The sequence below is a fragment of the Henckelia pumila genome, chromosome 3 (genome assembly GCF_033568475.1).
Source record: "Henckelia pumila isolate YLH828 chromosome 3, ASM3356847v2, whole genome shotgun sequence".
Lineage (NCBI taxonomy): Eukaryota > Viridiplantae > Streptophyta > Magnoliopsida > Lamiales > Gesneriaceae > Henckelia > Henckelia pumila.
This window is the reverse complement of record NC_133122.1, coordinates 88396651-88420814: the sequence shown is the minus strand read 5'-3', so window position 1 is coordinate 88420814 and position 24164 is coordinate 88396651. Positions and strand designations below refer to the sequence as shown.

Genomic DNA, 24164 nt, shown 5'->3' with positions numbered 1-24164 from the left:
GGAAATCTGATCCGGAGGCTTACTTAGAGTGGGAGATGAGGGTGGAGTCCATATTTGACTGCCACAACTACATTGATGCGAAAAAAAATAAAATTGGCGGTTGTTGAGTTTGTGGATTATGCTCTTATTTGGTGGTATCAGTTTGTTATTTCTAGGAGGAGGAATCGAGAGCGTCCTATTGAGACATGGTAGGAGATGAAGCAAATATTGCGGAAGAGATTTGTGCCTAATTACTACTATCGTGACATGTTTAGGCGTCTACAAAATTTGAAGCAAGGTCCAACAAGTGTAGAGGATTATTTCAAGGAGTTGGAGGTTACTATGATCCGGGCTAATATTGAAGAGGATCGTGAAGCAACTATGGCTCGTTTCTTATGTGGTTTAAATAGGGAGATTCAAGACCAAGTGGAGCTTAGACACTATATGGATCTTGAGGAGATGGTGCAAATTGCCATGAAAGTAGAACAACAACTCAGAAGAAGAAGCATGGGTCGAAACTCTACTGTTGGAGGTTCTTCTACTCCTTGGCGTCCAAACGTTGGCAAACGAGAGGATGTCAAGCCGGTGTCCAAATCAAAAATCGACATCAAGCAAGAAACACCAAAGCAAAGAGTGCAAGGTAAATCTGAAACTCCTATTAATCACTCTAGAGATATCAAATGCTTTAGATGTCAAGGTGTTGGTCATATTGCTAGTCAGTGTCCAAATAAAAAAATTATGATTATGAATGCTTGTGGTGAGTTTGAGTCGGAGAGTGAGGAGGAAAATTATGATAGTATGCCTGCATTGGAGGATCCCGATGATGAGGGATATGATGCGGTGATTGGAGAGTTGTTGGTGACTAGGAGAGTGTTGAATGTGCAACAAAAGGAAGAGAAAGAAAATCAAAGGGAAAATTTGTTTCATACTAGATATTTTGTGAAAAACAAAGTGTGTAGTGTCATCATTGATGGGGGTAGTTGTACTAATGTGGCGAGTAGTGAGCTTGTTGAAAAATTGAGTTTGCCTACTTTAAAGCATCCTCAACCATATAAATTGCAGTGGTTTAATGATAGTTCTGAAGTGAGAGTGACTAGGCAAGTTGTGGTGCCTTTTTCAATTGGTAAATATGAGGATGAAGTGTTGTGTGATGTTGTTCCTATGCAAGCTTGTCATATTTTGTTGGGAAGACCGTGGCAATTTGATAGGAAGGTGACACATGATGGGTTTAAAAATCGTTATTCTTTTACTATGAAAAAAGAGTCTGTTGTGTTGTTACCTATGACTCCAAAACAAGTATTGAAGGATCATTTGAAAAAAAAAAAGAGAGAAGAGACCAAAAAAAAGAGTGAACAAAAAAGTGAGATGACCTTAGAAAAAAAGAATGAAAAAAAAATGAAAAAAAAAATGAGAGGAAAGAGGCCGATAAAAAAAAAATATGGCCCAAAAGAGTGAGTTGCGAGAGATTTTACATGTGCATACTCCACTTGTGTTGATTTTCTATAAGGAGATTCTCCTTAACACAAGTGATATGGCCGAAAATCTTCCGAGCAGTGTTGTTTCTCTCTTGCAGGAATTTGAAGATTTATTTCCGGAGGATCTACCTCAAGGATTACCACCTTTTAGAGGAATTGAGCATCAAATTGATCTTGTGCCCGGAAGTGCATTGCCAAATCGTCCAGCTTATAGGAGTAATCCGGAGGAAACAAACTTCTCAATAAGGGGTTTGTGCGTGAATCGATGTCTCCTTGTGTTGTACCTGTTTTGTTAGTGCCTAAGAAAGACGGTTCATGGAGAATGTGTGTTGATTGTAGAGCCATTAACAATATTACCATCAAGTATAGGCATCCTATTCCTAGACTAGATGATATTTTGGATGAATTGTATGGTTCTAGCATCTTTAGTAAAATTGATCTTGAGAGTGGTTACCATCAAATTCGGACGGGAGAAGGTGATGAATGGAAAACTGCTTTTAAAACTAAGTATGGATTATATGAGTGGTTGGTTATGCCATTTGGGTTAACTAATGCACCTAGCCCTTTTATGAGGTTGATGAATCATGTTTTGCATGCTTATATTGGAAAATTTGTTGTGGTGTATTTTGATGATATTTTGGTGTATAATAAGAACTTGAATGAACATGTTGAACACTTGAAAATTGTGCTAATCACACTAAAAGCTGAACATTTGTATGCTAATTTGAAAAAGTGTGTGTTTTGTACAAAAGAACTTGTGTTTCTTGGCTTTGTTGTGAGTGCTCAAGGTGTCAAAGTTGATGATGACAAGGTAAGTGCAATTCGAGATTGGCCAACGCCTACTTCTATTGGTCAAGTTCGAAGTTTTCATGGTCTTGCAAGTTTCTATAGGAGATTTGTAAAAGATTTCAGCACTTTGGCGGCTCCCATGACTGAAGTGATCAAGAAGAACGTTCCATTCCATTGGGGTGAGGAGCAAGAGAAGTCTTTTGATATTATTAAACAAAAATTAATTAATGCTCCTTTACTTGTATTGCCTGATTTTTCTAATACATTTAAAATTGAATGTGATGCATCAGGTGTAGGAATTGGCGGTGTCTTGATGCAAGGTGGACGACCAATTGCATACTTTAGTGAGAAGCTAAGTGGAGCAGCGTTGAATTATCCCACATACGACAAGGAGTTCTATGTCTTGGTTCGTGTGCTTGAGACATGGCAGCATTATTTGAGGCCAAAAGAATTTGTGATTCATACGGATCATGAGTTTTTGAAGCATCTCAAAGGACAAAAAAAGTTGAACAAGAGACATGCCAAGTGAGTGGCGTTTGTAGAGACTTTTCCCTACATTATAAAGTACAAGCAAGGGAAGGAAAATGTGGTAGCAGACGCTCTATCACGAAGGTATGTGCTTCTATCTACTCTAGATTCTAAGTTTTTGGGATTTGAGTATGTGAAGGAGTTATATGCTAGTGATCTTGATTTTGGTGAGATTTATGAGTCATGTTTGCATGGTCCAAAAGATAAATTTTTCGTGCATGATGGGTATCTGTTTAAGGAAGATAAATTGTGTGTGCCTAAATCGTCCATACGTGAGTTACTTGTTAGGGAATCACATGAGGGTCGTTTGATGGGACATTTTGGTGTGGCTAAAACTTATGATACTTTGCATGAACATTTTTATTGGCCACATATGAAGCATGATGTTGAGAATATTTGTGAGAGATGTGTGACTTGTAGGAAAGCTAAGTCTAAGACACAACCACATGGATTGTATACTCTACTTCCCGTTCCTAGTGAACCATGGGTAGACATTTCTATGGATTTTGTTTTAGGATTACCAAGGTCTAAGAAGGGGAGTGATTCTGTGTTTGTGGTGGTTGATAGATTTTAGAAAATGGCTCATTTTATTGCTTGTCATAAATCTGATGATGCATCTCATATTGCGGACTTGTTCTTTAATGAAATTGTTAGATTGCATTGCATGCCTAAGAGTATTGTTTCTGATAGAGATACTCGTTTCCTGAGCTACTTTTGGAAAACATTATGGTGCAAGCTTGATACTAAATTACTGTTTTCGACTACATGTCATCCTCAAACGGATTTTCAAACTGAGGTTGTTAATAGGACATTAGAAACTTTGTTGCGTGCTATAATTAAAAAGAATTTGAAGAGTTGGGAAGAATGTTTGTCATTTGTTGAGTTTGCATATAATCGTAGTGTGCATTCTACTACAAATTTTTCACCATTTGAAATTGTGTATGGTTTTAATCCTTTAACCCCGTTGGGTTTAATGTTTTTACCTATGAGTGAAAGGTTTAATTTGGATGGAAAGAAAAAAGCTGAATTGGTACGAAATTTGCATGAGAAGGTAAAAGCGTACATTGAAAAAAAGAACTTGCAATACACAAAGCAAGCAAACAAAGGTAAAAAGAAGGTCGTGTTTGAACCCCGGTGATTGGGTTTGTTTACATTTGCGAAAGGAGCGTTTTCCGAAGAAGCGGCGTTCTAAGTTGTTCCTAGAGGCGATGAACCTTTTCAAGTCTTGGAGCGGATCAATGACAATGCCTACAAATTAGACTTTTCAGGTGAGTATAACGTCAGTGCTGCCTTCAATGTTTCTGATTTGTCTCCGTTTGATGTAGGTGATGATCAAGATTTGAGGACAAATCTTTTTCAAGAAGGGGAGTATGATGCGATCATGGATAGCTCGCATGTTGATCACGTGGCTAAGGATCCGTTGGAGATGCCTAGAGGACTAATTACGAGAGGTCGAGCTAAGGGATTCAAAGATGCGCTTCAATCGTTGATGGTGAATTGTCAAGAAGGCATTGGAATGCTTGAAGATCACATTGAAGGATGCTACAATGTTATTGAAGTCCAAAGAAGTCAATAGAGTGGAAAAAATGTCAAGAAGAACACAAAAATAGGTGACACAACCCGAGACGCATGCGCGCCCGCGTCTTGTTCTCGTGCGCCCGCGCTTGTTTGACAGAACGTTATGCGCGCCCGCGCCACTTTCCACGCGCGCCCGCGCGTTGATCCAGAGAGCTATGCGCGCCTGCGCCCGCGCCTCCGAGTTTTACACACAGTTCGGCATGTTGTGTGTGTGCGAGACTTTTTGATATTTTTGGCATTATTTTCTTAATTAAAGTCTTTTATTCCTACTAGGAAACTTTTAGGAAGATATTATCATATCTTTAGATATATTTTTGAATTATTTCGCGATATCTTTTATTATTTGTAGTTGTATTATAAATACAACAAAAACATTCATAATTAAGATAAAATTCAATTTTTTTGATATTGATCAATTAAAATTCTCTCTAGAATTTTTATTAAGCTTTTGCTTACCCAAAAATCAAACTTATCAAAGTTCTTCAACTTTGTGGCGTTTGTCGATTGATTATCCTCGTGGGTTGTCAGAAACAGGTTTTCTGAAGGTCCCGTTGTGATCAGTTGTTTTCTTCGTGATTGTTTGTTGCTAGTTTCAAGTAAACTAGAGGTGAATAATCCAAAAATTTTACTTGTTTTCAAGATTGGGCAAATTTTTTGATTTCTTTTGTTATTGGATTGAGGGTACGATTTTAATATAATCGTGTTTGCCTTTCATACATTAAGAATTCATATCAGTGGGGTTTCAAACTCCACGTTATTAAATTTTTTAAAAGTTTTAGAATTTGTTATATTTTTTTAAGTTTTTTTAAAATTTATTATATTTATTTAAAAAACCCCTGGGTTATTTAAATAAATATAATAAATTTAAATTTTTTTAAACAAATATAACAAATTTTAAAAATTTAAAAAAATATAATAACATGGGGTTTTAGACCCCTCTTCATTGAGGAGTTGGGGTTTGAGACCCCGACTCCTCATTTGTTATTTTCGATGAGTCGGGGTTTGAAACCCCAACTCTTCATTATATATATATATATTTATATTTTATTTATATATTTATATATATTCAATTTTACCATTATTATTTTTTGATTTTATATTTGCAACTATAGTTGATCTACATGTTTGGAAAAAGTTTGTAATATAATCGAACTTTTATAAAAGGAATAATAGTCAAAATAGTCTTGTAAGTTTTTTGTTTTGTGATTTGGTCATGTAAGTATTCAATTTTGGATTTTGGCCTTGTAAGTTAAATTATGTTTTGGTATTTAGTCTTTTTTCATTTAAACAATATTTTTATAATCAGGTCAGTGATCGAACCGGTCTAACTTAAAAAACGATCCAATCGGTCAAATTTTTTTTTACCGCACAGTCGGACCAAAAAACCGTTTATATAATTTAATATAATTAATAACATATTTTAAATTATAAAAACCTAAAAAATTTATATAAATAGAAAAAAATATATATATTTATCGTCGTTAGAAAAATAATAAATATATAAATATATTCAAAATATTAGTTATAATTATATATATTTTATATAATAAATTAATTAATTAAAAAACTCTAATATTAATAAAATAATATTTGTAACGAAGAAAAATTTCAAATAACCATGTATATATAATAAAATATTAAATTAAGGTTTTCAAATAAAAAACTATGTTTTAAAAAAAAAATCAAAAAATCGATTTTTTGGTTATTTGTCGGTTCTTGACCAGTTCTGGTCGGTCGAACGATTAAAATTGTTTTTTGGAGTGTTTTAGACTAGATCGGTGATTGATTCCTAGTCGAACCGGTTGAAACAATCGGTCCAATCTGATTTTGAAAACATGACATTCAAGTATTGACGCCACAACAGATACATCATCATTTTTCAATGCCGTGAAATTTTTTTAGTTTGCACGTCATCATTTTCTGATTTCACGTCTATAATCTATGAAAAAAAAAGACTAAAAACCAAAATATAACTTAACTTATAGGACCAATATCTAAAATTAAATACTTAAATGACCAAAACACAAAATGAGTAAATATACAGGAATTTTTTGACTATATTCTCTTTATAAAATAAATAGCATAATCGCACACACACGTTGTGTGTGTATAAAATTATATAATATATTTAATATTATATGTTATGTATAAATATTCTTTTTTCGATAATATTTAAATTTATTTTTTTATTTATAAAATAATAAAAAAAATAAATTTAAAATTTATTTATCAATTTATCTTATCTATAGTGTTTAGTTGAGAAAATTATAAAAATTTGAAATATCAAAATTTTAGAAAAAAACTAATAAAAATAAAAATTTAATATTTATAATACATAAGATCAATCTCGGTAAATGAAAATATGGCGTTACGGGAAAATTATTTAATAATAATAATAATAATAATAATAATAATAATAATAATAATAATAATTTAGAGAAGTTTTAATTAATCGATGAATTAATAAATTATTATTTTAAAGAATATATTTTGTTACTCTTGGAATTGGTAGATAGACATTTGTTTATTTTTTTTCAATTTATTAATTACATGTTTGAAAAGTGACGAGTATGGTTAATAGTAATTTTTTTTAAAAAACGAAAGTTAGTAATATTTTAGATGTTTGAAATTTTACAATAATGTAGAACTTCTATAAATTAATAATATTTTAATCAATGATATTCAATTTTAAAAAGATATCAATTAACCGATAAATTAATAAATTATTATTTTAAAAATTATTTTTGATTGAATGAACGTGATTTTGGTTATATATGTTTATTTTCATAGATTTTTATAAGAGTTTTTTTTTTAAAAAAAATTATAATCTTATTAATTTATTAAAAATATTAATTTAACATATCAATCCAAGTCGAGATTGAAAAAATTTCTCTTTTATAAAAATTATTAATTTATCAAAAATTAAATTTATGAAAGTTTATTTTATCATTTTATTTCATTTTAAATTTTATAATAGGAAAAACATATATGCATATAAAACCTTAAAATTACTTTTTATAATTATTAATTATGAAAATAATAATTTTTTCAATCTCGATTTTGAAGACTCTTATATAAATCTATGAAAATTAATAAAACACAATTTTATTATATAATTAATTTCTATATTCATTTTGAATCAACAATACTCTATAAATAATAATTTATTAATTTATCAATTAATAAATGCATTTTTAAATTAGTAAAATATCATCGTCGTTATATTATTAATTTATAAAAATTCAACTGTATTATAAAAATTTTAAACAACTAAATTTTTTTTAATCATAAAAATCGTTTTTTGTAACATGCAAAAACAATTAAATCTGTAAATATAAAACTAAAAAAAATACTAATGAAAAGAATTAATATATATATATATATATATATATATATATATATAATATAGGCTATGAGGAGTAGGGGTTTCAAATCTCGATTCCTCGAAAATAACAAATGAGGAGTCGGGGTCTCAAACCCCAACTCTTCAAGGAAGTGGGGTTTCAAACCCCACGTTATTATATTTTTTAAAAGTTTTAAAATTTGTTATATTTGTTTAAATTTTTTTAAAATTTATTATATTTATTTAAAAAACCCATAAAACACTTTATAATTAATAATAATAATTTGTTTCCTTCCATTAAATCAAAAGGTTAATTACAACGTACCTAAACTCATTGATAACAATCCAACCACAACCCCAACTCGTCCATTTTCTTCCAACTTTTGGCTCATTTTCACTCCAAGAAACTACTCATGTTCCATCCAAGAACACACGATCCCCAAAGCCACAGCGATCTCTCGGAGAATTTCACAGCAGATGTCAAAAAATCATCTCCAGATGATCACGGGAATCAAATCAACACATGCCGCGAAAAAAACAGCCATGTTCCGACCCCAAAATCATCAAGATTCCATGGAAGCCGATGATTCTGGTGTTTGCTCCCCACCCTTGTGGAAGAACAATCCAAGCCCACCGAAAAGTCCCTCGGAACCCCTTTTAGGAGACAATTATTACAGGTCTCTGTCTCCGAATTCAAGAACACAAGCCATCGTGAGAGGGCAGTGGGAGCTCATGGAAATGGTGAAGAACATGCCCGAATCATCCTACGAACTCACCTTGAGAGACCTCGTCGAGAATCCCTCCACGGATAAGACCGAAACAACGTCTCCGAAGCTCGAAAAATCGTCGGTTGCTTCGCAGCAAAGGGGAGAGATGACGATGATGAAGGTGAAGAAACAGGGGAGTTACAAGAAACATGAGAAGCAGCATGTGATGAGAAGCGGGAGTTTTGAACATGGTGTTTCCTTTTTCTTTCAAGTCCGAGAAAAAGAAGGGCTTTGCGAGTAATAACAGCGGAAAAGTTTCTCCCAAACCCGAGACAGTAAAGGGTGTCGCTGAAAAAGATTGGTGGAACAAGAGATTTACGGGCTCGAGCGATAGTGATAGTAGCAGAACTAGTAATAATAGCGGCAGCGGAAGCGGAAGCAGCGGCAGTAGTGGTGGCCGGAGCTCCACGAATACTAATAGGTATGTATAATTCTGGTGTTCTTTTGATTTTCTTTTGTGTGAGATACATTTTGGTTTTTTTAAAAAAAAATTTAACTTGATCAAGAATCTGAAACTGTGAAGAAATTCAGTGTGCCTCTGTTATCCTAAAACAGAGAATACAATAAATCTGCCTCCATATATTAATTAAACAGATATTATCGAAGTTCCGAGATTCACCGCGGAATTATTATGTACGGAATAATGAAGAATGTTATTGTTTTATGATGCAGAACAAGAAATGGCATCCTATGTGGTTGCTGGGCCCTGTTTCTTCAATGGCAAAAGAGAGAAGAATCTGTAGATTGGAGGAATAATCACTTTTTTTTTTTTTTTTACGGTACGTATATTGATTGATATATAGTTGTTTAATCTTGAGTGAATCGGTTTGAATAATCAAATCAAAGGTTTTGAATATGTAGAGAAATATTCAAAGGGATGATTGGAGTGAAGCATTTGTGTATTCTTTTATTTTGTTGATGATGAGTCTAAAATATAGTTTATTTGGCACGAATATGACCAGCCTGCAGATTCTGCTGGATATTGTTCTACAAATTCCTAATATAAAACTTAGTTTTGGGACCAAATGTAAGAAATATAGCCGACCTTGCTTGGGATTATGAATTTTCTTGTTTAATTCGCAATAAATTAGGCCATTTACATCTTTGAAATATGCATTATCTATTTGCTTCGCGTGAAGTTTCAAGAAAAAAAATGATTATTTTACTAATTTAAAGATATTATTTTTCACCTGTATTTCTTTGAAGATCTATCTTCATACAAGATTTTCAATCGATTATATTTGCGAGACAAGTTGATTCGATTCACATAATATTATCAATCAAAAAATTAATATTTTTTCGTGAAACGAGTTGAGTATCACAAAATTGACAGCTTTCTCCTAGCGGTGTCAATTGTCAAGGAGTTTTTGTGTTTTACGTTATACTAAAACCAATGTAGAGATTATGCTTATGCGAATGCTATGACGATTATTGACATTTATTGCAAAATCGTGAATGACGACAATTTGCGTACATCTATTAAAAGCCGATGATATCAAATATCCGTCCATATCTTTATATTAAAGAGAGCATTGATTTGGAGCCATCCATTCATTCAGAATTACGCAGCACATGCAACATAATAAAATAACTTGTGCATTCACATTTCATGTTTTGCGCAAATACATCACAACAAAAATTTGACATCCCAACCATATCTTTCACAATATAACTTTGGCTTTTAAAATAAACTTTAAGTATATATATACAATTGTCTTCAAATCATTTATTTCTGTAATTAAAACTTCGATGTCGACTGATATCTAAAAAATGACAATCCCAGCATTCCCCCCAAGTTTTTCGAATTGAGTTCTTCTGTCGTGATATTCATGTAAAAAGATAATGATTCATCTACAAAATTAAAAACTTTATGATACCGTCTCACGAATCAATCTTGCAAGAGAATTATCCGAGACCATGAAATATATTACTTTCACATTGAATCCAGGAGACCATGTCACATTGATCGGATCGGAGTCTGAATCTCTATCTGCTTTCACAAGAGAAACGAGCTAGCTCATAATTACCGCAACCAAAAGATGTTGTGAGATGTTGTATCTGAACTTCTATATTTCAACAACACAATTACACAAACTCGAATCCTAAAACCTTGATCGAGAAAAATTCGAACTATTTATCATCGACACCAAAAGATGCCGGTTATCTAAATATCTGTAGTTCAACATGACAATGTGTTAGATGCAGCATAGTCTGTGCACCATCAATGTCAACGTATGCCATGATATCATATTCAATGCGTGAAATGTTTGGAATTATAGCCGCCAACCGTGTAACCATGGGTGTCATTTATTTCAAGTTGGGACTCCTGAGGTCAAATAATCAATAAAGCCACACAATAGGCTGATAAATATGAACCATAAGCTAACATTTAATGGATCCTGGACCACTTTTTCTCATAGGGGAGCCATCAAACTCAAGTAAGAAAATTTTAATATGCGTGCCAAAATGGTAGGCATAAAACCTAACAAAGCGGCTACCAAAGTACTCCAAATGTGTGATTTTAATGAAACACAGTATATCTCATGCAAGACATATAAGTTTCGTTTGACAAGTATTTATAAAACATTTTATAAAAGTATTTTTAAAAAACTTTTTATAAAATGTTTTTAAAGTTGTTTTGAGATTAAATATATGTTTGGACAACTATTCTATAAAAACATTTTAACATTTCAAAAATCATGTTGTTCAACTTTGTCTTCCATAATTCCATACTAAAAACATCTTTAAAGTGTCCTTTAAAAACTATACTAGAAGAACACTTTTTAAAAAATAATTTTCAAAAACATTTTACAAAACATTTATCAAAACACATATTTTAAGGTTTTTTCACTTATAAAACACGAAAAAATATTTTTAAAGTACACGTTCAAACGAAACTATAGATATTATCCGTTGAAGTAGCAGAACATGTATTGAGTGTGCTTGAAGCAAGGGTAAAGTGCATTCGAATTTCACGCATCAAATGCAGTCCATGGTTTACAATTTTTCCATTCTGCAGTGGCCCGGGGGAAGGGCCCAAGGGGGTTGTTGTGGGGATTATACAAAGGGGGCCAGACAATGATCCAAAGATTCAAGGGAGTCAAAATCATGTCACGTGTGTGGCTGTGTGTATATTAAAGATAAATTAAACAAATGCATAATTAAAAGTTATCATTTATATTTATAATTTATAAAAACATAAATGTAACAATCGAACATGTTCATTCTAATTCCTACCACACTGCAAAATTTCTTCAAGAGCTAACCAAGCTTACGCAACAACACACTTTCTATAAGCTAGCCACTTTGTTCGTAAATGAGGCTCTAATTAATTACCTGTTTTTCTTGGCTTTGGCCAGCTTCTTTTTCTTCTTCTTCACCGCTTTTGGAACCTTATTCTTTCTTGCCTCCCTTTTCTCTTCTTTCACTTTCTTCTTGTTCTCTTTCCGAGCCGCTTTCCTGTCTAACGGGGTTGCCTCTGTATCACTACCTGAAGACGAACCCTCCTCTGAATCACTTGATTCAGTTTCCGATTCGGCCTCCAACAAGTCAGTTGCACAGGGGGTCGATGCAAGATTTTCCTTTACAACCTCCACATTTGAATTTTGCTGCTCGTTTTCCGATATGGAAGAACTGGCAAGGGAAAGAGCTTTATTAAGACCTGTAATCGTCTGATAATACATATTTCTTGTGTCTTTCCCACTGATGATTTGTTCAACATCCTCCTCTGCATTCTTCACATCATCCAAAGTCTTTGGAATGTATGACTATAAGGGAAAAGATAGATTTTGGAAAGTGTGTTTAAAATTAGTCATGAAGAAATTGATCCATTTCGAAGCTTTCAAACCTGCACGAATACGGAGTCAGCAATTTCTTCCTCAGCAGAGATTTTGTCACCTCTAGCCAAAATTTTTTGTTGCGCCTGCGAACCATTTGAAAATCTTAACAACTAATATTTCCCAAGTCATTAAAAGATGCGATTAGAATTTATGATGACTCTGGGGATTACCCCATGTAAAACAATTTGTACCTCTTCAAGATAACTGTCCACGGAATCATCATCTATAGTAGGATCCACTATAAAATCAAACAATTCCCGAATTGTCATGACAGCTACCCCATTCTTCTTAAAGAAATCCTGCAGCCAAATGAGAAGGCAGATGTAATTTTTTTGCAAGAGGATACAAGAAAGGAAGAAGTAGAAGAAATACTTACGGAAACATGAACACAGTCCTCTCGAAGGAAATCAAGGGCATGGGGATGGTCAAGATCAACTGATTGAGAAACATCAATTATGTACAAGTGGCCCTGCATTACACGAGAAGTTAATCACACAAAGTTCGTGATGTAATTCTTTCAAAACAGAAAATAAGTGCTTACCTCAAAATACAGTATGTTATACTCGCTAAGATCTCCATGCACAAGCTTGCACTTTTGATACAATGTTCGCATCACCATGATCAGCTGCAACGCAACACAAAACAGAAAATAATAATAAAAAAGGGATTCCAATCGGTATGGGGGGTTTCAAGAGAAGAGTTTTCAATACTGCAATATTGGATGCCCTCCCTCAAGGACCACGTGGACAACAAAAGTAGCATCATCTTATTTACGTTGTCTTAAAATATATAGTTATAGTTTTTGTTCCATGATACACTACAGAAAATAACACTATTTCAATGAGAAAAGAATTTTTCTTTTTTTAATCCAGAATCGAAGGTACAGCTACCATAAGCGCAAACCAAAAAATATTGAAAGTGGCATCCAACCACACCTCCATATAGCCTTCACGTAACCTGTCGAGAGATAAAGCAGCATCCTTGAGTCGAGGTGCAGCCCAACCTGTTGTGCCTGTCATTCAAAGAGATAGCGTAAACCATTAAATCAAAATAAAGGTTTTCTCAATCATTAGCTGATATTTTGAGACAGGTGACAAATCACAACTTAAAAAATTTTCAGCTCATTTGCAGCTTGTGGGTATCCAAATTCAACGAAGTCGAGTTTCATTGGAAGAAAAAAAATTGACAAAGCTACAAAATATATATATATATATATATATATAAGTGTTAACAAAACGATAGATTGATAGTACCTACCTATGAATTCCATGACCAGGACATGCAGCCTCAGAAGAATTGGAGCTGGACACCTAATTCCTGCTGCCCTTAGCCTTCAATTTATCATGACCATACAGAAAATTAAATAGGAACCATTAAACACAGGGTGGACATAGGAAACAAATACTAAAGGATGCATGGGAGAACAAATCCTATTCAAATCATTTAAACAAATTATTTCAGTTTACTCTCTGTAACGGTCTAACTCAAGTAACTGGAAAAAAGTTATAAGGAAACACTTTTGCCTTGATAGGTTTTAAAGGATTCAATAATTGTTTGAACGGAGTACTTCCATGTGAAATTCTCAGTTTTATCTAACAACAAAGTGGTTTACCTCATAAGATTTCTCATTTCTTTCTCAGCCCATGTTTTAACCATTTTTCTAGGATTGTGCTTGCAGTATCCATATCTGAACCTGTAATCACCTTGTACATATCGATCTCTATCCCTGTTTGTTAAAGCAGATAAAGATGGATCATTCAGCATAGGTGCAGTGATAATTCAAAATGACCGCCACAAAATCTAGAACCACAAAACTCAAAAAATGAACATTAGCGATAAAACACAGCCACTACTTAAATCCTCCAACAAAAAAAGGGAAAGACAACAGATTGGGAAGGCTAGAAGGATATTAACCGTATGAAGTTTGTTTATTTTCAAATAAAAAGGATAAAAAAAAGCCATTATGTTTTGTTGTATCAGGCTAGGCCAATATTCAACATATTTGCATAAGAACATATCCCTTGAGCCAAGAAGACTAAATAAACAGATTTTAATTTGTATATATGCAAGAATTTCCCAAAACCATCCTAGTCTAAGTTTACTAGATTCAGCAGCTACAATTCAGTAAAATACATCACAATATGAATGGTGGAGACGAAGAACAGGTTATCGAGCATACTTAAATACGAGAACTGAAGTTTTGTAAACCTTGATCGCCAGTTCTTGACCATCAGATTTTGTGGCATGATAGACATTTGCCTGTTTAAAATAAAGATAAAGCAGACCTAATTTAACACTGCTGTATCTGAAACAGATAATAAAAAGCTCAAGAAAGTATGAACTTCCCAGGTAACACGCAACTGGCAGAAAATCATAAATAATTGGAGGAGAGACGACGTAAACTGGGGAATGTAAACATTCTAAAAATAAGACCACAAAACATACTTCTTTTCCAGTTGAAATGCAGCCGTTGATATCATGAGACATGAAATACACCACGGTTCAGCATTTTGAATAAAACCATACGTGTTCTTGGGTCGATAGCCTGATAGCAAGGAGAGATTGGTAAGCAAAATAGAAGGATCCTAGACTGGTAGCACTTCAAAGCATAGCATCATGCAACTCAAAAACTTCTTCCAAAATAACAAGGATATTTATGACCCAGACAAAGAACACAGAGATAAGAACTCTAGTTGGCATAAGCACATCCAAATTTGGTCCTGACATATAATTAACTGAAAAGGCATGAAATCTGATTGGCAAGTCTCCTGCATCTGCAAGCCAATGCACTCACATACCATGTAACGAGGAAATGCGTCAAAGAATGTAATGATAAATTTGAACTATTTGTGGCAAAATCGTAATTACCGCGCCATCAATTTGATGGACGAATGTAGCAGCAGAAACATCATGATGTCAGGAGAGGACGAGAGACAGAGATCGCAAGCCAAGAATCAATTGCGGAGAAAAATATGGATGTTTTTTTTATCACATATCAAATGAAACAAAGAAAGATGTAAGGCTTCCATGAAAATTCAACTATGCAAAAGTTACCTGTTCAACAGTGGCACGGTCAGCTTTCTCTGTCTTCTTAGTCTTGCCAATGGCCATATCACGAACACTTTCACGAATTGCGGTTGTCACAGAATTTGACATGCCAACTTTAAATCTACCTTCCCACTCCTGCATATATTAAATAGCCTGTAAGAAGCTATTCGGCACAATAACAGGTTAAACACTGTCAATCACAACATATCTGATCAATGTCTCAGCAAGGAGGAATTCAAAAAATCGCATAGGTAGCTACCACATTTGACACTCCGCATTGGATCAAGCTGTTCAAAACTGTTGATAAAGTAATTGAACACCACCTTACTTGTAAAAAGCTTAAATCTTTTGTCATTGCTACAAGGACCTGAGCTAGGAATTGTGTGGAGTAGGGGACCAAACTTTCGGGGCTGAAACTAACTATATTTTATACATAAAATTAAGAAAATAAATTCAAATCCATTTCTACTGCCCCTTAGCCCCATGTTGAGTCCCACTGACTACCACTACAATTTTTTTAAAAACAAATAGTCTAATCACTTGATGTCTAGAGAATAGCTCATGATTCAAAACACCACAAAATACATTCCAGAAATTCAAAAACCAAGGAGCAAAAAAAAATTCAGGAAAAATCCAGTCTTTTAACCTAAACGACAAAACTCACAAACATCATTAAACAAATCATTGGTACCTCCAAAGGTGACGCCCTGATATGACTCGAAAGTTTCTGGGATTTATTGGATACAGGCTGGAGCGACGAGGTATTAGGCCGGGAATGGAGCCCCCCATGAGCATTCGGTCGCCTCGTATGTAGCAGACTGAACGAACCGTCAAGCGTCCCACCTTCCGCATCACCAATCGAATCCAAGTAATCCAATGCCTCCCCAATTTCTGAGTCCGATGAAAGCGAAAACTCCTCTTCTTCCTCGTATTCCTTCCCTTCTTGCTCGTATTCATCTTCCTTCTGCAATAATGGGATTGGCATCTTCACACCGTGAGGATTAACAGTTCTGGCATTTATTAATTAATAATTTTACATCAATTAAATCAAATAAATTATAATCTATTCGTCAAATCAAATAATGTATTAACTATTTTTTTCTTATTTATTTTTAATTTACATTACATTACTTATCTATGGATTACTTATCCTATCACTCAAACCAAAAGATGCCTTAGAAATTAGACTTGAACCCTCACCTCAAAATCTAGCTCAAGAGGGGATTGCCCTTGTTTATATAAAAGGCTCCTAAGTCAAATCTAAGAGAATTGCGGAAGTAAAAGCAATGGTCACGAGCAAGCAAGCTAGCAGTTGATTCTCAGAGGTCTTCGCCGCCAGTCGGAACACATCATCCGCTACGGAATCAAACTCAGCTGCACCATTTAGATCTAATGAGCCTAAAGGCCAGCATACTCTATAATATAGATAACGAGTACTACTAAATAAAACCACATGCAAGCACATATCGCATATAAAAATAACCTGAGGATTTAAATGCATGCATGAACGTAAAATCATATGTGTAATAATAAATCGTAACATAATCCTATCATAATTACATAACATACACCAGGAAACACCATGACCGAAATAGAACCAACAGGTAAGAAAAGCCGAGAAAACATGATGCACAACCTTTAAAAATCTAGTTCAACATCACACACAAAGTCTAGCACAGATTTACGCATCTAAATGACACTATATATCGATCTAAATGGCGAGTAAAAGAAATCGAACATGCCTTAAACACGAAAACAATAGTATAGAAATGGAGCTTGCGACGAGCCGATCAATAATCCGTAAAAATCTTGAAATTTCGAACAAGATTTGAGTTCAGTGTGTGCAAGTGAAGGAGACGGCTTCTCCCTGTTTCTCTCAGACGCGAAGAAGAAGAAGGGAATCGTGTAGGCTTTGAGAAAACAAAACATGGATCATGGGCCATAGAAAGTTTGGGCTTCAACACAATAATAAGGCTTAGCCCACAACAAAATTTTTGGACCCAATAATAAAGGCAAATTTTCGGATTTATTAAAAGCCCATTTTAAAAAGTGCCCTAAAAATTCATAAAATTTAGTATTATTTTAAATATTTATTTTTCCAAATTCTGTATATTTTACATAATTTATTTTCATGTTCTGATATTAATTTTCGAATATTAATATATGTATTTTTATATTTTAGAGTGATATTTAATTTCATGGCCTTAAAATGTTTCATTAAATTTACTATCCGCATATTTTGCATCTGAAATTCAACTAAGATGCATGCATGGAGTAAAGTTGATCATGAAATTGAAAAGGAAGATTTTGACCAAAGGATTGCGTTAATGGAAATCAAAGAAATTTTTCAAGCAAATGAAAGTTAATTTAGAGCAAATCACATTATATTATTCTGTTTTATAACATATATTTTGAATTTTATAAGTTTATTGAAAAACACAATATCCCCATGTTATTTGATTAAGTAAAGATTAAGGCCCCGTTTGGTATGAAAAGTCAGGCCAAAAAAGCATTTTTTTTTTTTAAAAAAAGTGCTTTTTCAGCTGATAAGGTGTTTGGATGATCAAATAAGTGTTTAAAAAAACACTTTTTTAAATAAAAAAAAGAGCTTTTTCAAAAGCCAAAATTTATAACTTAAAAAAGCACTTATTTTAAAAAATCACTACAGAATCCAAACGAGTTCTAAGAACCATTTTGCTCCAAGCTCAAGAAAAGCAGAGGTTCCAATCTCACATAAAGCTATTTGGAATAATTCTTTCTAAGTTATATATATTGTGTCTTTTTAATATACTACACGTACGAGTTACAACCATTTATTAGAATAATTTTTCTTTTAAAAAAACTAATTAATAATAAAGAACATCTTAGACTATTCCATAAAATACATAACATAATAACATATTATTAATTATTTTAAAAGAGTAACCCATTAACCACAAATAACCATAATGATTTTTTCCCCAACCAAAAAAAAAAAGTAAAGTGGCTAATAATTAATTGTGGCGCTTAATCAATCATTCATCCTGAGGTCGCATATGTGACAAAGACATTTAATCGGTAGAATTAGCATAAATAAATATTCCCCACAACCAATTTGGAGATAACTATAAAATAATTAGCTAGACATCTACAATTATATTAATAAACCTCTAAAGGGGTCAAAAAAGCAGTAATTAATTCTGATGATGTAGGAATTTTACCTCGGGTTCGGTCTGGTAGAATGGATCCTCCAATTCCTTTATAGATCAGGTCGGGTCGGGTATGACAGAACTGCACAAGCAACAGCTAGGTCAAGGGGCGCCGAAAGTGTTTTCGGCGTGACCCCTCCGATGCCTAAGTCAGTGTCTTGAAGGCAGAGGGTATGATTAATGCGAGAATGAGAGATATGAGTACGTGAATGTAAAAGTGAGTAATGAATAATGAATAAAACCATAGCAGTACCTGTATTTATAGGAGAAAATAGAATAAGTTACCTAGTAGAATTATAACACATCCTGGACTAGGACTCTTCATCCATTGGACTCTTCTTAAGTTTATCTATATCTTGTGAATATTTGAGAAGATCCATACTTATCCCACATGTATCAGAGTCTCACTCGGATTATAAAAAAGATGCGTACAGCATACTGGGCCCAGCCCCGGTCGGCCCATTGAAGCATAACCTAGCTCGGCTCATTACGACCAGCCCAGGTCATGACAAAGCCCAACATAGCTTTGGACTGGACTGGACCCTACCACCTTGGGCTATGCTAGGTAAACCCATTATAAACGGGCTCGGGTGGAAATATTTTATCGGGGTAACAATAGTACCTCCCTAACTGGTCTAAAAGAAGAATGAGTTTAGACCAATTACTCAGTCCTGACCCCGTTCTATACAGACTTTGTACAGACAGCCCAGAATTGAATCCCCGAGATGTGTTTCTTTGAACGGTCCAGATCAAGATCCGCGTGATGTGCTTTTAATGGACGACTCAGATGTCTTAGGATGGTTCATCTCCCGAAGCCTTAGTGGCTCTGACCTGTCCCGTCCCGAACCGTAGATCAAGAAGCTAATCGACGGCTTAGATCATCTCACCTCCTCTATAAATAGGTCAGTAAAAATTTTGTTTTTTACTTTTCACTTTTGTACTGTCACGCTGCCAAAATTTCAAGAGCTCCCCCGACCCGGACTACTTGCTCCCGACCTGCTTATTTACTTACCGAGCTTCAACTGTTCCACCTGTAAGTCTTCCTTTCACTAGGTTAGTTAACATGTCTTCCCCAGATGAGACCTCTATTAGAGAAATAGTAGAATTTGTTGACGCACCCAGCTCTCCCCTTAACAACCCCGAGTCCTCCGACTCGGATAATCCAAGCTCAGACCTGGATCTGTCGGAGACTCGTATAGAAAAATTAAAGCGATTGCACAAACTCAGGTCGGATGAGGCCCAATTATCTTCCAAAGGGAAACAATGGTATGAAGTCCTGGCCTCCCATCTAAGTCCAGACCTGGGTCCCCTCATTAGGGAGAAATCGGGAATGCCCGATACCTATGATCTTATAATCCCGGGCCGTAAAGACCGGGCTCACAGACCCCCTCCTAATTTCTTGAGCTTCAGCCTAGATCAAATCAAGATGGGTTTAAGATTTCCAGTCCCGAACTGCATTTCCTACTTATGTCAATACTTTTGTGTGTACCCGAGTCAATTATCCCCGAACTCTTTTAGTTCAATTCTATCATTAGGTGTACTTTTCTGTTTCTTCCGAATTCCCTTAGACATAGGAAATTTCACTTACTTCTTGCAAATTAAGAAAACCACCCCGGGCCGCTTCTATATTTCCATGCGACCCGAATACCCCTTTTTGAAGGGTAAGCCTAGCTCCCACAAAGGCTGGACAAACAAATACTTTTTTGTCAACCCCAACCAGCCATGGGAATGCCGGTCTAACTGGGCTATGAACTTTACCAGTCCTGAACTGCCAGCTTTACCTACTCACAACTTTACCAATTTTATCAATACCATGTCTGCGCAAACTTTTGATATCGAGAGCCTGATTGAAGAGGATCTGCTCTGTCATTATGGCTTCAGTGGGAAGGGAGTAGAGATCCAAGGGGATATAGGTAGTACCCCTGTACCCGTGCTATCCTTATCTTAGACTGATTCCCCTTATGCCTTTGATTTACCGTATTTTTATCTATGTATACATTTTCTATTTTCAGACGATAGGATCAAATCTGCCGCTATGCCTGCCAACTTCAGAGCTGCACTGAAGAACTTGAAGAGGAAGAAAACAGAGGACAGTGAGGCCAGAACTCATCCCGAACCTCCTCCCCCTGAACAGTAAAAAAAGAAAGCTTCCAAAACCAAGGAAAAGCCCAGCGCCAATCTTCCCGAGCTTGAGCAGCCGTCCATTGTTTCCTCGTCCAGAGCCCGTGGCAAAGAACCCATAATCGAGTTCGGGTCCTTACCTGACGCTGAACCTCAAGGAATGCCAGATCAGCCCGGGGTCCCAGAGATGTCATTTTTCTCAAAGCCCGACCCCCAAGGGTGCCTCGGCATTATGCAGAACCTGATTTCTCGTTCTGATTTAAAAATCCTTCAAGGAGTGCCTACCTTGGAGGCTGAACAGAACTTCGCCCTTGCATCCCTGCAGGTATATTGCATTTTTTGATCTTACCTTGTATACGGAGCTGTCATGTACCGAGCTGGGTTTTAACCTTCATGTTTTCACAGGCTCTAGCTTGGGGAGGGGAGATCACCAGCCGAGCTTTCAAAGACCGGGAGGAACACAACCTGAACCAGGAGGCCTTCGTTGCTCGGATTTCTGAGCTCACACGAAAAACCCGGGAAATGAAGTCTGATCATGATGAAAAGGTGACCGAGATGAGGGTGGAGATTGAATCCATACGGGATGCTCTGGAGGCTACTCATAAAAAGACTGCCGAGCTGGAAGTGGAAAAGATTGAACTAAAGAACCAAGTACGGGCCCTGCCTCGGGAACTTGAGGCTGCGAAGGAGGTCGGGAAAAGAGAATTCTTGAATTCCGCTGATTTTTCTAACGCCGTAGCTGAGAAGGCAGCTACTTTTTTTGACGAGGGTTTTAAGGGGTGCTTAGCCCAGTTCAGGGCTAATGGGTATTCAGAGACCGAGCACCCCGCCCTTTTCCTGGACTGTTCCAAGGCCCTAGATGACATGCCTGATGAGGATTCCGAGGAGGCCGAGCCGGAGAGAACAACCAGTCCCGGCCAGAGCTCGAGGCCACAGGATGCCCCCACCCCTTGATTATTTCTTCTTCTTGCTCTGAATTGTCTAAAAACATGATATGAATGATACCCTGCATGGTCATCGATTTTTGTTATTGCCCAGGTCGGGCTGATACATTGTTGCTATGAATGAACGTTTATTTCTTATTCTCTTTTTAGTTCAGGTTTCTTTACAAAATGCGAGGAATTTTACCAAGTCCGACTGTTTTAAGGCCCCGATCTGCGTGTGCCCAGACTGTTTTAATAACTGAAACCAAACTTATCATGCAAGTTTATAAGGTCCCGACCTTTATGTTCCCGGACTGGCTTAATAACTGAAGCCAGACTTATGAGTTTTATAAAGCCCGACCTATATATGCCCGAACTGACTTAATAACTGAGCAAACTTACGCAAGTTTATGAAGTCCCGACTTATATATGCCCAAACTGACTTAATAACTGAGCAAACTTACGCAAGTTTATGAAATCCCGACCTATATATGCCCGAACTGACTTAATTACGGCAGGGCGATAATGAATTTGTTCAACCTTAATTCAGCCCTAGAGATCGATCCATATTTAAACTTTTAAGTTATAAGTACCGTTAATGGAAATTGTTTTGATGCTAGACCTGCTTACTACCGAAGTAGTTTATGTGCTGGACCTGCTCAGCTATTAGGCTCTAATACTGATATGGGTTTTAAGTGCCAGACCTGCCTGGGCTTTGAGACCACTGATGTGGATTTTGAGTGCCAGACCTGCCTGGGCTTTGAGACCACTGATGTGGATTTTGAGTGCCAGACCTGCCTGGGCTTTGAGACCACTGATGTGGATTTTAAGTGCCAGACCTGCCTGGGCTTTGAGACCACTGATGTGGATTTTGAGTGCCAGACCTGCCTGGGCTTTGAGACCACTGATGTGGATTTTGAGTGCCAGACCTGCCTGGGCTTTGAGACCACTGATGTGGATTTTGAGTGCCAGACCTACCTGGGCTTTGAGACCACTGATGTGGATTTTGAGTGCCAGACCTGCCTGGGCTTTGCAAGGTATGTTTCAAAAAATTGTTTTATAAAAACAGACCAAAACTTTTCAGCGCCATATTTCCAAAATAAAATTGACACTAGACAGGAATGATCCTAATGTAAACAAGAAAACTTCAAAAATATAAATAACTGGTTGAGTGCCAGTTTAGTGAAAAATAGATAACATGATGAGGCCCGAACTGAGCTGTTAGGGATAATATTTTTTCAAGTGCTGCGCGTTCCATGGCCTTTTTCCCTTTTTACCTTGAGCATCTTCCAAGTAATATGCGGCTACTCCGGCTTTTCCTATCACTTTGAATGGGCCTTCATACTTAGCTTCTAACTTTCCTCGTTCCCCTTGATGTTGTATTTTTCGCATAACTAGGTCTCCCTCTTGGAAAACCTTGGGGTATACTCTTTTGTTGTATGCTTGGATCATTCGTTTGCGATAGGCCGCTAGCCTAATTGCAGCTCGGGACCTGTTTTCTTCGAGTAAATCTAGATCCATTGCTCGTAATTCTTGATTGTTTTCCCCATACGCCATGATTCTTGCACTCTCTTGCCCTATCTCTGCTGGGAGCACAGCTTCAGTCCCATATACCATGCTGAAAGGGGTTTCACCTGTACCGGACCGAGTTGTAGTTCGGTAGGACCATAATACGGAAGGGAGCTCATCTGCCCACTTGCCCTTAGCCGCATCCAGTCGTGTCTTGAGAGCTTGGACTATCGTTCTATTGGTAACTTCGACCTGTCCATTCCCCTGTGGATACGCGACAGAGGTGAAAACCTGTTCAATCTTCATTTCTTGACACCATGCTCGGACTTTAGATCCACAGAACTGTCGCCCATTGTCTGATACTAGCCTGCGAGGGATCCCAAAGCGACATACTATATTTTTCCATAAAAAATTGAGCACTTCGTTCTCCGTAATCTTCGCAAGGGGTTCGGCCTCCACCCATTTGGAAAAGTAATCGACTGCGACCAACAAGAATTTCCTTTGTCCTGTGCTAACAGGGAATGACCCTACTATGTCCATCCCCCATTGGTCAAAAGGGCAAGCAGCCACCACTGCCTTCATGTATTCTGTAGGTCTCCACTGTAGGTTAGCGTGTCTTTGGCAATTATAGCACGAATGAACCAGATCTGAGGAGTCTTTGCGCATAGTAGGCCAAAAGAAACCAGCAAGAAGAGCTTTGCGAGCTAGGGCAAGACTGCCCAGGTGACTTCCGCAAGATCCCTCATGAATTTCTCGTAATACGTAATTTGCCTCGTCAGGGCCTAAACACTTTAACAAGGGCTGAGAGAAAGATCTCTTGAACAAAATTTGATCGATCATGACGAAGCAAAGAGCCCTTCTTTTTACTTCCTTGGCCTTTTTGTTATCATTTGGTAATTCCTTCTTAGTCAGATATGTGTGTATGTCATATCTCCAATCCCCTTCTGGTACTTGAGTTAGCATATCATCAAGAGTCTCCAACTGAGACACAAGTTCCCGACCTGCAACAATGGGATCAGGCCGATCATTCAATGCACTAGCTAGGCGAGCCAAATGGTCGGCCTTGATGTTCTCAGC

At 36.2% G+C, this 24164-nt stretch overlaps 1 pseudogene; it reads right to left on the bottom strand.

The window, feature by feature from the left end:
• Positions 1-11639: 11639 nt before the first annotated feature.
• On the bottom strand, positions 11640-17210 carry LOC140891265 (uncharacterized; annotated as a pseudogene).
• Between the last annotated feature and the right edge of the window lie 6954 nt (positions 17211-24164).